General features: G+C 39.6%; 1 protein-coding gene across 5 annotated transcripts in view; it reads right to left on the bottom strand.

Annotated features, from left to right (window-relative positions):
* LOC106081492 (organic cation transporter protein) overlaps nt 1-12,706 on the bottom strand; it is a 33,507-nt gene extending 20,801 nt beyond the window's left edge. For 3 of the 5 annotated variants that reach the window (XM_013243484.2, XM_013243483.2, XM_013243482.2), the window contains exon 1: nt 12,455-12,697. The gene's annotated coding sequence lies outside the window, so the exon portion shown is untranslated. Of the gene's footprint in view, nt 1-12,454 lie in introns of all 5 variants that reach the window. The other 2 variants (XM_013243486.2, XM_059363872.1) reach the window with 2 other exon arrangements.
* Nucleotides 12,707-20,177: the final 7,471 nt, after the last annotated feature.

Raw genomic sequence — 20,177 nt, forward strand, 5'->3', positions numbered from 1 at the left:
ATCTAAATCTATATTTGAACCGATGTCGACGAAAATCAGCATATGTTGTGGTAGTCGTAGATAATAGCATTGTGACGAAATATTGAGAAGATCGGTGGAAAATTGCACTTGCAAAGACTTCAGAAGCGAAAATCAGGCAATACCTGTACGTTGGAGCTATTGGGTTCCCCAAAAAGTAATTGCGGATTTTTCATATAGTCGGCGTTGACAAATTTTTTCACAGCTTGTGACTCTGTAATTGCATTCTTTCTGCTGTCAGTTATCAGCTGTTACTTTCAGCTTGCTTTAGAAAAAAAGTGTAAAAAAAGTATATTTGATTAAAGTTCATTCTAAGTTTTATTAAAAATGCATTTACTTTCTTTTAAAAAATCCGCAATTACTTTTTGGGCAACCCAATATATCTAAATCTGAACAGATGACCAGGACAACGTGGCGCCAGAAGAGGTTGTCACTAGTATAGATTCGCCGTAGATTATTAGGCAAATTATGTCTGAGCCGAAAATCCTTTGGGAGATACGAAGTTTCGACTCCTTTAAGTCGCCAGGCCCTGATGATGTATCGCCGGTTGAATTACAGGCTGTGTCTGATAGACTGATTCCTCGGCTTATTGAGATATACTCTGCTCGTATCAGCATGTCATATATACTTGTGAGATGGAGGGACACAAGGGCCATTTTCATTTCCGAAAGAAGGAAAACCTTACCACACGTCGGCGAAAGATTTTCATAATATTAGTGTGTCATCCTTTATGCTGAAGACTCTTGAGAGGTTGAAAGAAACATATCTCAGGGCAAACATTCATGGAGATCGCCTGACGCGGCAGCAGCGTGCATAAAGTAAAGGCAAATCCACGACCTAGTCGGCTACATAGAGGGTTCTCTCGCTGTCAAGGAATATACATTGGTAGCATTTTTTGTACATTGAAGGTGCTTTCAATAATGTAAAACCGACGTCAATCATAAAGGAGTTGGAATTTCTTGGCATCAGCTCTACCGTAAGAAAGTTTATTAATAACGTACTTACTAAAAGATGCATTACGGCAGTCTTTGGATCTGTGGATCTAAAAACATGGGTCAATAGAGGAACAACTCAAGGAGGTGTACTCCCTCCTCTACTTTGGAATAAAGCCATAAACAATATATTATTATCTCTGGAAGAAAAAGCTGTAAAAGTGGTCGCGTATGCTGATGACATGACAATTGCGTTTAGGGGAAAGTTTCCCTGCACTCTAACATATATACTTTAGGAAGCTCTACGTGCAACAGCAAAATGAGCTATCGAAGGTGGTCTAGGTATAAATCCGTGCAAGACAGAAGTAATTCTCTTCATCAATTTGTATTACAACTGCCTACAGCGGCGCCCTTCTCCTTGAGAGAATAGAATGTTCCATTTACAGAAAGCGTAAAATACCTGGGTGTCTTGCTGGACAGGAAACTGAACTTTAAATCCAACATTTTGGAAAGGACAAGAAAGGCCACTCTTGGGCTATACACTTGCAAGAGAGCCATTGGCAAAAGTTGGAGATTTGGACCGCGTGTCATGCATTGGGTATATACTGCAGTTGTCAGAACTATAATGCTATATGGTGTTGTGGTCTGGTGGACGGCGCTTTAAAAATCAACCTACTGCTCAATACTTAACTGGATCCAAAGGATGGCTTGTTTGTGCATCACAGCCGCACTGAGGATGACGCCATCTGATGCACTTAATTAAATGCCACATCTTATGCCTCTGGACATTGTGGCTACCCAAATTGCAACGACCACTGCCGTGAGATTAAGGGCGCTTTCTCATTAGTCATGTGGCGGCCACGGACACTGTGTTATACTTGATATAATATCCCATGTTCCAGGCAGTGTTGATAACATCCTACCTGAGCCGCTTTGTGATAAATATTACTGTACCTCTATTCCTGATAGAACCGATTGGAACTACGATATCCCTGGTACAAAGACTTCTATACGTTTGGTTCCAATCTAAACGACCTGGTGGGCTTTGGGGTATACTCTAAAGATCTAAAACTGTTCATATCGAAAAAGTTACCCGACCACTGCAGTGTGTATCAAGCAGAGATCCTTGTAATTAAGGAAGTGGTGGGATGGCCGGGATATAATGTCATTACGACGATTGGCATAAATATCTTCTCAGACAGCCATTAAATCCCTAGAGAACATATTGCTGAACAAAAAACCGTCCTCGACTGTCGCAGATCTCTCAACGAGATGGATGAACAGTTCATAATTCACCTACACTGGGTGCCGGGCCACAGTGATATCCCAGTGAATTCTAAAGCAGTCGAGCTTGCGAGAGTAGAAAATACCTTACACACTTCAGGGACACTGGAATCTGTGGGTATGCCTTTAGCGACATGTAAGCTAAGTTGGCAGGACCAGGTCCGAAGGGCAACGAATGATATATGGTCACATAGAGGGGGCTGTGAGCAATCCAAAACTATGTGGCCTAATCTAGACTTGAAGAAGTCTACTGCTTTGCTGTCATTGGCTAGAACAGACGTCTCAGTCATTGTGTCCTTTAGGACAGGTCACTGTCTGATCGGAAAACATGCTGACAGACTGAAGGTTGCCAGCAACGACTTTTGCAGAAGCTGTGAGGACATCGAAGAAGAAGAGACTATAGAACACCTTCTGCGTGTGTGTGTCCCGCACTAACAGTTATAAGGAGTTCCACTTTAGGTTCTCATTTCTTTGAGAACGTGTCTGATTTAGCGGATGTGAACATTCGCAAGTTATTGGGCTTTTTAAAGCGATCTGGATGGTTCAACGGTAGGAACTAGAAGGTATCTTCCTTATTCTGTTCCTGTGGTATTACAATGGACAAAAACGTCTAAGTGATGGCAGACTGCCACCTAAGTCTGATGGCAGACTGCTGCCTAAGCTATGTGTCACATTGGCAACTTCTCTCGTGTATAATTGGTGCCTTGACTGCTGCTAAATTCAGCCGAATTTCTGTTTGCAACTCCCCTATGGTGTTAAGATTACGTAATATATTTTTTCTACAAAGGTCTACCACGTCTTACCCAGATATTTTATGACTTAAAAGTTTGCAAGGTCCCACGATTTTATTACTTCAAACTACAGGAAGAAAAGTACTAAAAATAATTTAATATTTAATGAAATTCAAACATACTGACGACAGTTCAATATAAAACTGTCTGAAACATTTGGTTTAAGGCAAACAAAAGTTTTAATTAGAAAAACAAGTAAAAGCGTGCTAAGTTCGGCCGGGCCGAATCTTATATACCCTCCACCATGGATCGCATTTGTCGAGTTCTTTTCCCGGCATCTCTTCTTAGGCAAAAAAGGATATAAGAAAAGAGTTGCTCTGCTATTAAAACGATATCAAGATATGGTCCGGTTCGGACCACAATTAAATTATATGTTGGAGGCCTGTGTAAAATTTCAGCCAATTCGTATAAGAATTGCGCCCATTGGGGCTCACGAAGTAAAATAGAGAGAACGATTTATATGGGATCTGTATCGGGCTATAGACCGATTCAGACCATAATAAACACGTTTGTTGATGGTCATGAGAGGATCCATCGTACAAAATTTCAGGCAAATTGGATAATAATTGCGACCTCTAGAGGCTCAAGAAGTCAAGACACAAGATCGGTTTATATGGCAGCTATATCAGGTTATGAACCGATTTGAACCATACTTGGCACAGTTGTTGGATATAATAACAAAACACGTCGTGCGAAATTTCATTCCAATCGGATAAGAATTGCGCACTCTAGAGGCTCAAGAAGTAAAGACCCAAAATCGGTTTATATGGCAGCTATATCAGGTTATGAACCGATTTGAACCATATTTGGCACAGTTGTTGAATATAATAACAAAACACGTCGTGCAAAATTTCATTCCAATCGGATAAGAATTGCGCACTCTAGAGGCTCAAGAAGTCAAGACCCAAGATCGGTTTATATGGCAGCTATATCAGGTTATGAACCGATTTGAATCATACTTGGCACAGTTGTTGGATATCATAACAAAACACGTCGTGCAAAATTTCATACCAATCGGATAAGAATTGCGCACTCTAAAGGCTCAAGAAGTCAAGACCCAAGATCTTTTTATATGGCAGCTATATAAGGTTATGGACCGATTTGAACCATACTTGGCACAGTTGTTGGATATAATAACAAAACCCGTCGTGCAAAATTTCATTCCAATCGGATAAGAATTGCGCACTCTAGAGGCTCAAGAAGTCAAGACCCAAGATCGGTTTATATGGCAGCTATATCAGGTTATGAACCGATTTGAACCATACTTGGCACAGTTGTTGGATATCATAACAAAACATGTCGTGCAAAATTTCATTCCAATCGGATAAGAATTGCGCACTCTAGAGGCTCAAGAAGTCAAGACCCCAGATCGGTTTATATGGCAGCTATATCAAAACATGGACCGATATGGCCCATTTACAATACCAACCGACCTACACTAATAAGAAGTATTTGTGCAAAATTTCAAGCGGCTAGCTTTACTCCTTCGGAAGTTAGCGTGCTTTCGACAGACAGACGGACGGACGGACGGACGGACGGACGGACGGACGGACGGACGGACGGACGGACAGACGGACGGACATGGCTAGATCGACATAAAATTTCACGACGATCAAGAATATATATACTTTATGGGGTCTCAGACGAATATTTCGAGTAGTTACAATCAGAATGACGAAATTAGTATACCCCCCATCTTATGGTGGAGGGTATAACAAAAATTTATTTAAAGCATGTCAAACACAAAATCATAAAACAATTGGCTACAGTTCAATGTGTTGCTTTTAATTGTCTCAAATTGTCGTATCAATACAAATGAAATGAATTCTTAAAGATTTCCTTGCCGCATATAACCAACGACGATGATGATAGTAAACACACAAAAAAAAAATACTTATACATAAACCAGTAAGGAAAAAGGCAAACGTCGGCCGGTGTCGACTTTATAATACCCTACACCACCTACCCTACAGGTATAAAGTGGGAGCTATACAGGGTGGCTGATGAATATTGCTACAATGATGAATATTGCTACATTTTTTTTTCGGTGTATGGAATACATTTTTCTTTTATTCATGTTAAATTAAATTATTAAATTAATTATTAAATTATTATTAATTAAATTAATTAATTAATTAATTAAATTAATTATTAAATTATTATTATTAAATAGAAAAAAAGTTATTACATTTTTTTTTGGTAGCGGCTTTCATCAGCCACCCTGTATGTAATTCCGAACCAATTTTGATGGACCTCGGAGGATGTTTTCAGAAGAGTTATTAAACAATCCGTATTAAATTTCGAGCAATATCTTCAAACTGTAATAAATACGGTGACAAATTACAACATTATGGCAAATTATCCAAAATCTGACGAATATATATATGGGACCCGCATCTAAATCTGAACCGATTTTGACCAAACTATATGGATATTGTGGAAGTTGTCGAGTAAAGCGTTGTACAAAATTTTGTCAATAGTGGGGAATAAATGCGCTTGCACTGGCTCTAGGAGTGAAAATCGGGCGATATATATATGAGAGCCAGGGACGTAGCCATGGGGGGGGGGGACCCGGTCCCGATTTTGATTTTGTCTACTGAAAAATATTAAGTTAAATTTATTCTAAACAAAAAATTCATTAACATTTTTATACCCACCACCGTTTGCACCAAATCGAAATATCCATTGCCGAACCTATAAAGAATATATATTCTTGATCAGCGTAAAAATCTGAGACGATCTATTGTAGACATGTCCATCCGTCTGTCTGTTGAAAACACGCTACAGTCTTTGAAAATAGAGATATTGAGTTGAAATTTTGCACAGATTCTTCTTTCCATGTCCATAAGCAGTTCAAGTTTGAAGATGAGCTATATCGGACTATATCTTCATATAGACCCATATAGACCGATCCGCCGACTTAGGGTCTTAGGCCAATAAAAGCCGCATTTATTATCCGAATTTGGGACAGTGAGTTGTGTTAGGCCCTTCGACATTCTTCGTCAATTTGGTCCAGATTGGTCCAGATTTGGATATAGCTGCCATATAGACCGATCCTCCGATTTAGGGTCTTAGGGCCATTAAAGCCACGACATCCTTCGTTAAATTGGGCCGGATCGGTCGGATCGGATTTAGTTATAGCAACCATATAGGCCGACCCTACGATTTAGGGTCCTAGGCCCATAAAAGCCACATTTATTATCTGATTTTGCAGATATTTGGGACAGTGAGTTGTGGTAGGCCCTTCGACATCCTTCGTCAATTAAGCTCAGATCGGTCCAGATTTGGATACAGCTGCCATATAGACCGATCCTCCGATTTTGCTGAAATTTGAGATAGTGAGTTGTCTTAGGCCTTTCGACATTCTTCTTCAATTTGGTCCTGATCGGATCAGATTTGGATATAGCTGCCATATAGACCGATCCCTCGATTTAGGGCGTTGGGTCCATAAAAGGCGCATTTATTGTCCGATGTCGCCGAAATTAGGGACAGTGACTTATATTAAGCTCCTTGATATACTTCTGCAATATGGCACAGATTGGTCCAGATTTCGATATAGTTGCCATATGGACCGATCTCTCGGTTTTAGGTTTTGGGCCCATAAAAGGCGCATTTATTGTTCGATGTTGCCGAAATTTAGGACAGAGAGTTAAGTTAAGCCCCTCCACATATTTCTGCAATTTGGTCTAGATCGATCAAGATTTGCATATAGCTGCCATTAGACCGATATTTCCATTTAAAGCGTTGGCCCCAAAAATGGCGCATTTATAATCCGATTTCACTGAAATTTGTCACAGTGACTTATGTTAGGCTTTTCGACATCCGTGTTATATATATGGTTCAGATCGGTTTATTTTTAGATATAGCTTCAAAAAAGACCAATATTTTGTTATACACAATTGAATAATCAAACAATGCTATGGGATATAAGGTATGCAATTTTCACCGGATTTTGATGAAAGGTGGTTTTCAAATATACCCGAGGTCGTGGGTATCCAAAGTTAACGCCTTTTACTTGTTTATAATAACAAATTTTTATATTTATGATATTCTACGAAGACAACATATTGATGACGCCAGGGCCACCTTAAAATTATTAGGAGAAATTGTAATGAAATTTTTAGTAAGAACATTATTTTTATGACATTTTTCTAAAAAAAATTGAATTTACATTTTGCATTAATATTTTTAAAGTCTTTTTATTACGTTTATCTGTCCCAAACAACATTTTCCCAAAATTTTTTCTATAGACAAATTTCAATAAAAAATTTTAAAGACAAAATTTTAACCCATTACGACTGTCCTTTAATTGCGTTGTCCGATTTTGATGAAATGTTATCTCTGTAATTAATTGAGACGTGTAATTGACTAATTGGCTGACTGACTGATCAACGCCCAGCACAAACGGCTAAAGAGAGAGGTTTTGTGATATTCATACGTTTAGGTACTAAAAAGTGCGAAATGGTGATATTTTACCCAGCGCTAAAGGATGTGGCTGGAATTATGATTTTGGGCTCCAATCAAAGAGCATCTCAAAAAAACAAGTTTTGGTGACAAAAATTTCCCACAATAGTACCGAAAGTGGAAAAGATGATACGTTTAGTAACACAGTTGGTACTTTTTTGGTACCATGTTTGTTAAATGAGCTAGAGCTTTGAAATTTAAAATTTAGGTACACTACGGCAACCTAAGTTGGGATGCCAAAAGAGTTTTTGGACATTGAGAAACAAAAAAGTAGCTAAAATGGTACGAAATAGGTGGACTTTGCATAGAGCGAACGGGTAGAGCTAGAACTTCGACGTTTGGCTTAAATGATTGTTGTTGCGAAATAAAGGGGGTAGATAGAAAAAATATCAAAAAATAGTAATGGAAACGGAAGAAACTTACGTATAGTACCATATTTGGCACCATTTCATTCTTTCTTTACGAATTGAACAAGAGATCTGAAATTTAACATGCAGATTCTACTAAGAAATATATAATGGCTGACAAAGCAGTTTTTAACAAATCATACATTTTGGCACCAAAAAAGTACGAAATTGCTTATTGACAAGGATACGGAGAAGGATAAAATTAAAAAAATTTGCTTAAAAAGATCGATGTCTTGACAAATATACGACAAGTTGTACCAAATATGAAATGTTGAAATCGTACAAGAAGTGGAATAAAAAGTACTTAAGTGCTTTCATTGGTACTATTTAGTACTTTCTTTATAGATTAAGCTACAGTTTTGAAATTTGGTATACAGGCACATCTTGGCAGTATGTACCGGGCGACTAGAAGATTTTGTTGATATTCGCACATTTTGAAGCTACAGTTTTGAAATTTAGTATACAGGCACATCTTGGCAGTATGTACCGGACGACTAGAAGATTTTGTTGATATTCGCCCATTTTGGTACTAAACCAAAAAAAGTACGAAATTGCTTATTTAGTTTAACAGTGAACGGAGAAGGGTAAAATTAAAAAAATTTGTTAAAGAAGATCGATGTCTTGACAACTATTCGATAAGAAATATGAAATGTTGAAATCGTACATCAGAAAAAGCCTTTTTCTTAACATTTTATGACCATTTAGCGAAGAAAACTCGATTTTATGATTAACTAGCTGACCCGGGCCCGCTCCGTTGCGCCTTCTTTTACTTTATATAGAACAAAAGTTTCCTTGCAATATTTATTTGCGACAATTGAAGACCTTTTAGTGAAATACCATGCAAACTTGAACTTGATCTGAATCCCATATGATCTTTGTTGGTCTACGAATTCAAGTTTGAATGTAAGGTGTACTCCATTCTTAAAATTCTTTATTTCAGTCCGATATTCTCATGATATCTGATTGAGGGGTATTTTCGGCACCGCCGTAACCGAAACGAATGACACCAGTTTTGAGATAAAGCGAAGAATAATACTGGCAAACAGATGCTACTTTGGACTAAGTAAGAAGTTTAGAAACAAGGCCACCTCTCGACAGACGAAGACTACACTTTACAAGACACTGATAGTACCCGTGCTGTTATATGGTTCTGAAGCATGGGTACTTGTGAAAGCAAATGAGGCAGTGCTTGGAGTATTTGAGAGAAAGATTCTTCGTAAAATATGTAGACCAGTTTGGGTTAATGGAGAATGTAGAAATCGTATGAACCAGAATGTAGAAATCGTATGAAAGATTCTTCGTAAAATATATGGACCAGTTTGCATTAATGGAGAATATAGGCGGCGTATGAACCACGAGCTGTATGAGCTGTATGATGACGATAGCATAGTTACACGCATCAAAATACAACAGCTGCGTTGGCTAGGTCATGTTGTCAGAATGGATGAAGAAGCTCCAGCAAAGAAGTCTTTTGAAGGCAAACACGGTGGTACACGCAAACCAGGAAGACCAAAAGCCCGATGGAAAGATCAAGTTGTGGGAGACACCTCGAAATTTAGTGTCAGAGATTTTAGAATGAGCGCAGAAGATCGAGGCGCTTGGAACGCTATTCTATGTTCGGCTAGTGGAACAAATATTCTGTCACAGCCAATTAAAGTAAAGAAAATAAAAGTTGGTAATCAAAAAGCTTCTATGTTAACGCCTTTACCACCAAACAAAACTGCAACAGCACCTGAAATGTTTCGGAGAGTAAAGGCTCGAATTTAACGAAATCCATGCCATGGAGACAATCAAATGGATGAAGATCTGGAAATTGCCAATTGCGTTTGGCAAAGCTACCAGTATCACGATTTATTGTGTGACACTCAAACATTTTGTTAATTTTGAGATGTTCGATGTTGAGTTCGACATATACAACGCAACAGCTTCTGCAGAAGTCGTTACTTCTAACTTTCAGCTTAGTAGTCCCTCAAGCGTCTTGGCTATTGCTGAGAGTAGGAAGCTCGATCTGTACGGTTCCCCCTTACTCGGATTCTTTCCAGACTTTAGTAGCGGGATCTTTCTGCCTACCTTCCTGACATCGGGTACTATAAGAGAGTTCAGAGACAGGTTGAGGGCCGTCGAAAGGTACTCAACTCCAGGTAAATGCAGATTCTTCAGCATCAGTGTAGAGATTGCGTCGGCGCCAAACACCTTGGATGACTTGGCGCCACAGATGACATTCGCAATTTCGCCCACGTTAAAATTTTGATGGCTGCTCCTCGGCTCGGAGATCACGGATACGACAATGGCTCTCCTCCTAGCTCTTTCACTCTCGGGATACACAATAAATTGACGGTTAAACAACCTGACGCACCTCAGTCACCATTACTACGCCAAAAGTGACTGCGGTCCTGTCGTCAGGTCTACCGGGGTTCGAGGGTGACTTAATTAATTATGGTCCTCCAGTCACTTGGCCTTGATATAGCTGCCATATAAACCGATCTTGGGTCTTGATCTCTTGAGCCTCTAGAGTATGCAATTCTTATCCGATTGGAATGAAATTTTGCACGTAGTATTTTGTTATTTGATATCCAAAAACTGTGCCAAGTATGGTTCAAATCGGTCCATAAACTGATATAGCTGACTTCTTGAGCTTCTAGAGAGCGCAATTCCTATCCGATTGGAATGAAATTTTGCACGACGTGTTTTGTTATGATATCCAACAATTGTGCCAAGTATGGTCGGTCCATATCGGTCCATAAACTGATATAGCTGTCATATAAACCGATCTTGGGTCTTGACTTCTTGAGCCTCTAGAGGGCGCAATTCTTATCCGATTGGAATGAAATTTTGCACGTAGTATTTTGTTATGATATCCAAAAACTGAGCCAAGTATGGTTCAAATCGGTCCATAAACTGATATAGCTGTCATATAAACCGATCTTAGGTCTTGACTTCTTGAGCCTCTAGAGGGCGCAATTCTTATCCGATTGGAATGAAATTTTGCACGTAGTATTTTGTTATGATATCCAAAAACTGTGCCAAGTGTGGTTCAAATCGGTTCATAACCTGATATAGCTGACTTCTTGAGCTTCTAGAGGGCGCAATTCCTATCCGATTTGAATGAAATTTTGCACGTAGTATTTTATTCTTGCTTTCAACAACTGTGTCAAATAAGGTTTAAATCGGTTCATAACCTGATATAGCTGTCATATAAACTGATCTGGGATCTTGACTTCTTGAGCCTCTTGAGGTCGCAATTATTATCCGAATTGTCTGAAATTTTGTGCGACGGATTCTCTCATGACTATCAACATACGTGTTTATTATGGTCTGAATCGGTCTATAGCCCGATACAGCTCCCATATAAATCGATCTCTCTATTTTACTTCTTGAACCCCCAAAGGGTGCAATTCTTCTTCGAATTGGCTGACATTTTACACAAGTCTCCAACATATAATTTAATTGTGGTCCAAACCGGACCATATCTTGATATTGCTCTAATAGTCTGCTATTAGGAAATCTTTTCTTATATCCTTTATTTGCCTAAGAAGAGATGCCGGAAAAAGAACTCGACAAATGCGATCCATGGTGGAGGGTATATATTGGGTTGCCCAAAAAGTAATTGCGGATTTTTTAAAAGTAAGTAAATGCATTTTTAATAAAACTTAGAATGAACTTTAATCAAATATACTTTTTTTACACTTTTTTTCTAAATGTAACATCTGATAACTGACAGAAGAAAGAATGTAATTACAGAGTCACAAGCTGTGAAAAAATTTGTCAACGCCGACGATATGAAAAATCCGCAATTACTTTTTGGGCAACGCAATAAGATTCGGCCCGGCCAAACTTAGGACGCTTTTATTTGTTTACATATAAGATTACTACAAATCGGACAAACATATATATGGGAGCAATAGCTTAATCTGACCGATGTTTTTTAATTTCAGTAGGCTTCTTCTCTAGGCCGAAAAACATATCTGTACCAAATTTGAAGATGATGGGATGAAAATTGCGATCTGTGGTTTGTACACAATTTACTATGGACAGAGGGACAAACAGACAAAGGGACAAACAGACAGGCGGACATTGCTAAGTCGAATCAGAAAGTGATTCTGAGTCGATCGGTATATTTTTCATTTGGTCTATCTCTCTTCTTTCTGGGTGTTACAAACAAATTCACAAAGTTATAACACCCTGTATAACAGCAGTGTTGTAGGGTATAAAAACAATATGAGGAAGTTTGATGTTTCAGTTGGGAGTTCTGTTTTGTATTGTATCAAATGTTTTGAAATGCTAAAGATAGATGGTTTTTTTTTATAATAGGATTTAACTTAAATTTAATATTCGAATTGGGCTAAAACTTGAATCGAACAACAGTCATTAATATGAGGTAAATCTCTTCGTGGCAGCGTGATAGAATATTTGTTCAAATATTTCACTACCTTTCTCGTTCGCTCGCTCTTCCATAGCTTCCATATAGGATATAAATATACATTTTTATTGCTGTCTAGTAATTGTTATGAATTTTTAGTGGTTCTTAAATATCCCACCTTAGAAACTCTTGACTTACAAATTAAAATTTCAATTTGAAGATAAACTTGAATTTAAAACAAAAATATCCACATTATATATTCACACGTGTTTGGCTAATGTTACTCAAGTTAAATATTAAACACTTTTTTAAAATTTTCAGTTTTTTATGTTTCTTTTACTTTTCATTAGTTACCGATCTTCTCAATTTGCTGTACACTTTAACACTGACAACTCTTGACTTTCTTTGTTCATTTTAAACATCCCTCTCATATATGCGCGTGGTTAGAACGAATTGAAAGCATGTACGAAAAAGCGCCAGGAAACAGCTGGTGTTGGAATGACGTTTTGAAAATTTCTAAGCGTCAATTGACAGTCATTCAAAATTAAGAAAAAAAGTTGCCGTCAAAGCGAAAAGCAATTGTGAATGATCGCGCATGAAAATCGTTTCATATTAAAAAACAAGTAAGAGCGTGCTAAGTTCGGCCGGGCCGAATCTTATACACCCCCCACCATGGATTGCATTTGTCGAGTTCTATGCGGGGTATCTGTTTTTAGGCAAACAAAGAATATTGAATAAGAACTGTTTTGCTATTGGAGTTATATCCAGTTATTGTCCGATTCCGTAATGTTGATGTTGAAGACCATAGTAAAAGTCATTGTGTTATATTTCAGCCTTGAAAGGGCTCAAGAAGCTGAATCGGGAGATCGATTTATATGGGAGCTGCATCAGGATAAAGATCGATTCAGACCATATTAAACACGCATGTCGAAGATCACGGGAGAAGCCGTTGTACAAAATTTCAGCCAAATCGGATAGGAATTGCGCCCTTAAGAAGTCAAGATTCCAGATCGGTTTTTATGACAGCTATATAAGGTTATCGACCGATTTAAACCACACTTAGCACAGTTGTTGGAAGTCATAACAAACAACTCCATACAAAATTTCAGCCAAATCAAATAAGAATTGCGCCCTCTAGTGGCTCAAGAAGTAAAGATTGAAGATCGGTTTTTTTTGCAACTACATCCGGCTATGGACCGATTTAAACCATACTAAGCACAGTTATTGGAAGTCATAGTGAAACACATGTAAAATTTCAGCCAAATCGGGTAGAAATTGCGCCCTCTAGAGGCTCAGGAGATCAAGACCCAAGATCGGTTTATATGGCAGCATACTTAGCACAGTTATTGGAAGTCATAACAAAACACTACGTGCAAAATTTCATCCAAATCGGATGAAAATGGCGCCCTCTAGAGGCTCAAGAAGTCATGATCCTAGATCGGTTTATATGGCAGCTATATCAGATTGTGCACCGATTTGAATCATACTTAACACAGTTATTGGAAGTGGTACCATAACACTACGTACAAAATTTCAGTCATATCGGACGAGAATTGCGCCCTCTAGAGGCTCAAGAAATCAAGATCCCAGATCGGTTCATATAACAGCTTTATAAGGTTATCGCCCGATTTAAACCATACTTAGCACGGTTGTTGGAAGCCATAACAAGCAACTGCATACAAAATTTCAGCCAAATCGGATAAGAATTGCGCCCTCTAGTGGGTCAAGAAGTCAAGATCCCAGATCGGTTTATAAGACAGCTATTAGGTTATGCACCGATTTAAATCATACTTTGCGTAGTTGTTGGAAGTGATACCAAAACACTACGTGCAAAATTTCAGCCAAATCGGATGACAGCTGCGCCCTCTAGAGGCTCAAGAAGTCAAGATCCCAGATCGGTTTATAAGGCAGCTATATCAGGTTATGCACCGATTTGAATCATACTTAACACAGTTATTGAAAGTGATACCGAAACACTACGTGCAAAATTTCAGCCAAATCGGATGACAGTTGCGCCCTCTAAAGGCTCAAGAAGTTAAGATCCCAAGTCGGCAGCTAGATGAGGTTATGTACCGATTTGAACCATACTTAGCGTAGTTGTTGAAGTGATACCAAAACACTACGTGCAAAATTTCAGTCAATTCGGACGAGAATTGTGCCCTCTAGAGGCTCAAGAGATCAAGGCCCTAGATCGGTCTATATGGCAGCTATATCAGGTTGTTCACCGATTTGAATCATACTTAGCGCAATTGTTGGAAGTGATACCAAAATACCATATGCATAATTTCAGTCAAATCGGATGAGAATTGCGCCCTCTAGAGGTTCAAGAAATCAAGACCCAAGATCGCTTTATATGGCAGCTATTTCAGATTATGCACCGATGTGAACCATACTTAGCGTATACGGCCCATTTGCAATCCCCAATGACCTAAATCGCCCGGCCGATACGAGCACCACACAGGCTGGAACTTTGAGCTCCGACTTGTGTGGTGCCCATCGTTATCACGGGAAGCTTAGCTGAAAGCTACCGGACGCGTCCACAGGTTGCGGATGGTGGAAAGCTCCGTTTTTATGCGGAGTAGCTGCAAATGCGGCCGCGGGCAGTCAGCGATTTTCGAGAGGAGAGTCTCAGTTAAATACTGAGTGCCAATGATACTCGAGATGAAAAGGCGAGTTATTGGCACCATCAAATAACCAATGGCCAACATCAGCGTCTGTTCCCAGGTTAGGGGCGGCTGGCGGCGAGCGTCGAATCTTGGAGCAAGCGGCTCGCCACAACGAGGGATACATGCAATCCCACAAAACCCATGCGGTTGGGGTGCTGGGCCAGTAACCCGCCCCCGGAAAACATAGAACTACTATGAAAAACAAAGGAATAGTAAACCCACGCAAACGAAAAAAGGATCATGATTTGCGGATCTGCACCTGGAATGTCCGCACTCTTTATAGAGAAGGTGCAGTATACGCGCTGACAGATGTACTAGAGAAGTACAATGCAGATATTACCGACTTTCAGGAAGTGCGATGGACTGGGATTGCCGTCACTACAACATCAAACGGTGACGAACTAGACTATAACTGCCATAACACGAGGCATGAATTTGGCTATGGATTTGTGGTAAGTCGGACACAGAAACACCTTGTCTGCAGCTTTACTCCGGTGGATGACAGGCTAGCCACAATCCGCATAAAAGCCAAATCCTTCAACAACAGCCTTATTTGTGCCCATGCCCCGACGGAAGACAAAGACGAGCAGACCAAGGATATTTTCTACGAGCGCCTAGAGAGAAAATATGACCGCTGCCCCGCCCATGATATTAAAATTGTTTTGGGAGATTTTAATGCGAAAATAGGGAAGGTAGAAATTTTTGGTCCAACAGTCGGAAAGTTTAGCCTCCACGAGATAACGTCCAGTAATGGGTTGAGGCTGATATTTCGCCGCGGCAAAAAACATGGTAGTTAGTAGCACCAGATTTCAACATAAAAACATATTCACAAAGCCACATGGCTGTCACCCGATCAAAACACGAGAAACCAAATTGATCACGTTGTGTTAGATGGAAGGCATTCATCCAGCGTCTTAGATGTACGATCGATCCGGGGAGCGAATATAGATTCGGATCATTACCTTGTTGCAGCAAGGGTTCGCACCCGTTTGAACATGGCGAGGAAAGTACGATCTGACACTGAACGGAAGCTGGACATTGAAAAGCTGCAAACACAACAAATGGCAGCGACATACTCCACTCGACGGACCCAACTGCTTCATGAAAGTACTCCTTGTACCGATGATATAATGGCGCAGTGGCAAACTATTGCCCACTCCATGGAAAATGCTGCGAAATCCGTACTTGGGTACCGGAAGCCTCCTTCAAGAAACCGATGGTACGACCAAGAGTGTCGAGATGCTACTGAAGACAAGAATGCAGCATATAGAGCAACCCTGCAATCAGTAGCAACGCGCCAGATGAAGGAGAGGTATCGAAAGAAAAGGAGAGAGAAGAAACGTCTATTCCGCAGTAAGAAAAAGGAAATGGAAAGACGTGAGTGTTAGCGAATTGAGATGTATAGGAGTCAGAATAAAGTCTGGAAATTATACCAAAGAATTAAACACCAAACCAATGGCTTTGGTGCAAGCACATCCTCCTGCAGAGACAAAGAAGGGAATCTAGTAACTGGCACAGATAACATGCTGAAAATATGGAAAGAACATTTTACCCAACTGCTAGTGTCCGACGTTGGCGGCGAAGAGGATACCGCAGAACCAATCTCTAATGATGGTATAGAATGTTTACCTCCTAGACTAAAGAACAACAAGGCAACAGGAGTTGACGGGTTACCTGCTGAACTATTTAAGACCGCAGGCGACACGCTGATAAGGCGTACGCATCAGCTTATCTGCGCAATCTGGCTAGAAGAACTCATACCCCATGATTGGAACCTCAGCATACTATGTCCCGCACACAAGAAAGGAGACAAGATGGAATGTGTTAACTATAGAGGAATATGTCTCCTCCCCATCGCATACAATATACTCTCGAGCGTACTGTGTGAAAGATTAAAACCTAAAGTCAATGAGATAATTGGGCCCTATCAATGCGGCTTTAGGCCTGGTAAATCCACCCTAGGCCAGATATTCACGCTGCGCCAAATCCTGGAAAAGACCGGAGAAAGACAAATCAACACCTACCATCTCTTTGTTGACTACAAAGCCGCCTTCGATACTCCTTTACGTTCAAAGGTAATTCAAGCCATGTCTGAGTTTGGTATCCCTGCAAAATTGATAAGACTCTGAAAGATGACTCTTGCTGATACGCGTTTCTCAGTAAGGATAGAAAAGAATCTCTCCGAACCATTTAATACCAAACGAGGTTTCAGACAAGGAGACAGCCTATCGTGTGATCTCTTTAATATCCTGCTGGAGAAGATTATACGAGAAGCAGTAGTGAATAGATATGGCACACTAATCACAAGAGAACACAAGCTACTCGCCTATGCCGACGATATCGATATCATAGGTCGGTCACTGTAGGTAGTAACTGCAGCCTTTGAAAGAATCGAAAGAGAGTCAGTGAAAATGGGTCTGGCAGTAAATGGAAGACGAAATGGATGGTTTCAACTCCCAAAAAGCCCCGCACAACCGAGCAGATAAAGAAAATGGAGAAAGTTGGGAACCACAACTTTGAGACATTTGCAACTTTATCTACCTCGGCATCGCCGTAACCGAAACGAATGACACCAGTTTTGTGATTAAGTGAAGAATAATACTGGCAAACAGATACTACTTTGGACTAAGTAGGCAATTTAGAAACAAGGCCACCTCTCGACAGACGAAGATTACACTATACAAGACACTGATACTACCCGTATTGTTTTATGGTTCTGAAGCATGGGTACCTGTGAAAGCAGATGAGGCCGTGCTTGGAGTATTTGAGAGAAAGATTCTTTGTAAAATATGTAGACCAGTTTGGGTTAATGGCGAATGTACAAATCGTATGAACCAGAATGTAGAAATCGTATGAAAGATTCTTCACAAAATATATGGACCAGTTTGCGTTAATGGAGAATATAGGCGACGTATGAACCACGAGCTGTATGAGCTGTATGACGACGATAGCATTGTTACACGCATCAACATACAACGGCTGCGTTGGCTAGGTCATGTTGTCAGAATGGATGAAGAAGCTCCAGCAAAGAAGTCTTTTGAAGGCAAACACGGTGGTACACGCAAACCGGGAAGACCAAAAGCCCAATGGAAAGATCAAGTTGTGGGAGACACCTCGAAACTTGGTGCTAGAGATTTTAGAATAAGCGCGGAAGATTGAGGCGCTTGGAACGCTATTCTACATTGAGCTAGTGGAACAAATATTCTGTCATAGCCAATTAAAGTAAAGTAAATAAATAATGTGCTTCTTGATTTTATTTCTCAATCTGTCCCTAAAACTACGATTTGGAACGCATCTAGTCCTCCATGGAATACAACCAATCTTTCTAGGCCGATGAACAAGAAGAATAAATTATATAAAAGGTTTAAACGCCTAGGGTCAACGTCTGACTTTTCGAAGTATTCTTTAGCAAGATGTGAATATAATAAAGAAAACAAGTAAAAGCGTGCCTAGTTCGGCCGGGCCGAATCTTATATACCCTCCACCATGGATCGCATTTGTCGGGTTATTTTCCTAGCATCTCTCCTTACGCAAAAAATTATATAAGATAAGATTTGCTCTGCTATTAGAGCGATAACAAGATATGGTCCGGTTTCGACCACAGTTAAATTATATGTTAGAGACCTGTGTGAAATATCAGCCATTTCGAATAAGAATTTGGGGGCTCAAGAAGTAAAATGGAGAGACTATAGACCGATTCAGACCATAATAAACACGTATGTTGATGGTCATGAGAGGATCCATCGTACAAAATTTCAAGCAAATCGGATAATAATTGCGACTTCTAGAGGCTCAAGAAGTCAAGATCCTAGATCGGTTTATATGGCAGTTATATCAGGTTATGTACCGATTTGAACCTTATTTGATACAGTATTTGAAAGTAAGAATAAAATACGTCATGCAAAATTTCAGCCATATCGGATAGGAATTGCGCCCTCTAGAAGCTCAAGAAGTCAAGTCCCCAGATCTGTTTATATGACTGCTATATCAGGTTATGAACCGATTTGAACCATACTTGACAAAGTTGTTGGATATCATAACGAAATACTTCGTGCAAATATTCATTCAAATCGGATAAGAATTGCGCCTTCTAGAGGCTCAAGAAGTCAAGACCCAAGATCGGTTTATATGACAGCTAAATCAGGTTAAGGACCGATTTGAACCATACTTGACACAGTTGTTGGAAGTGATACCAAAACACGTCGTGCAAAATTTTATTACAATCGGATAAGAACTGCGCCCTCTAGAAGCTCAAGAAGTCAAGACCCAAAATCGGTTTATATGGCAGCTATATCAAACCAGTGACCTATTTAAAACATACTTAGCGCAGTTGTTGGAAGTGATACCAAAACACCACGTGCAAATTTTTCAGTCAAATCGGACCAAAATCGCGCCCTCTAGAGGCTGAAGAAGTCAAGACCCAAGATCGGTTTATATGGCAGCTATATCAAAACATGGACCAATATGGCCCATTTACAATCCTAACCGACCTACACTTATAAGAAGTATTTGTGCAAAATTTCAGGCGGCTAGCGTTACTCCTTCGAAAGTTAGCGTGCTTTCGACAGACAGTCGGACGGACGGACATGGCTAGATCGATTTAAAATGACATGACGATCAAGAATATGTATACTTTATGGGGTCTCAGGCAAATATTTCGAGTAGTTACAAACAGAATGGAGAAATAAGTATACCCCCACTCTATGGTGGAGGGTATAACAAATTGGCATATGACAGTTATTTGAATAAAATTAGAAATCAATTGAAATCAAATCCCAAATCTTTTTACAAATTTGTGAATTCAAAGCCCCGTTGTAATAGTTTACCGAAATTTCTTAGAGATAAAGCTAAAGTAGCTGATAAGGATCTTTGCTGGCTTTTCTAGCACTACTTACTCAGATAATTATTATGATTTATGTGGAACATATCCATACACAATCAACAATTCAGCTTTTATAGACATGTCTGCGATTGGCGAAAACGTAGTACATGAAAATTTAGTAACTGAAGATAACTTTTAATCCCGGTCCATATGGAATTCCATCGAAAATTTTAAAGCATTGCGCTGTCTTTCATATCGCCTTGGTACACTTTTCAACAGTTCATTAAAGAATGGATATCTGCCGCAATTGTGGAAGCAATCGTATATTAGACCGTTATTTAAAGACCGAAATCGCAATGAGGCCTTTCATTATAATGGCATTTCTATGTTTAATGCTATTTCGAAGTTATTAGAGAAAATTTTGACTGACAGC

Source organism: Stomoxys calcitrans, chromosome 2, assembly GCF_963082655.1.
Source record: "Stomoxys calcitrans chromosome 2, idStoCalc2.1, whole genome shotgun sequence".
NCBI classification, from domain to species: Eukaryota; Metazoa; Arthropoda; class Insecta; order Diptera; family Muscidae; genus Stomoxys; species Stomoxys calcitrans.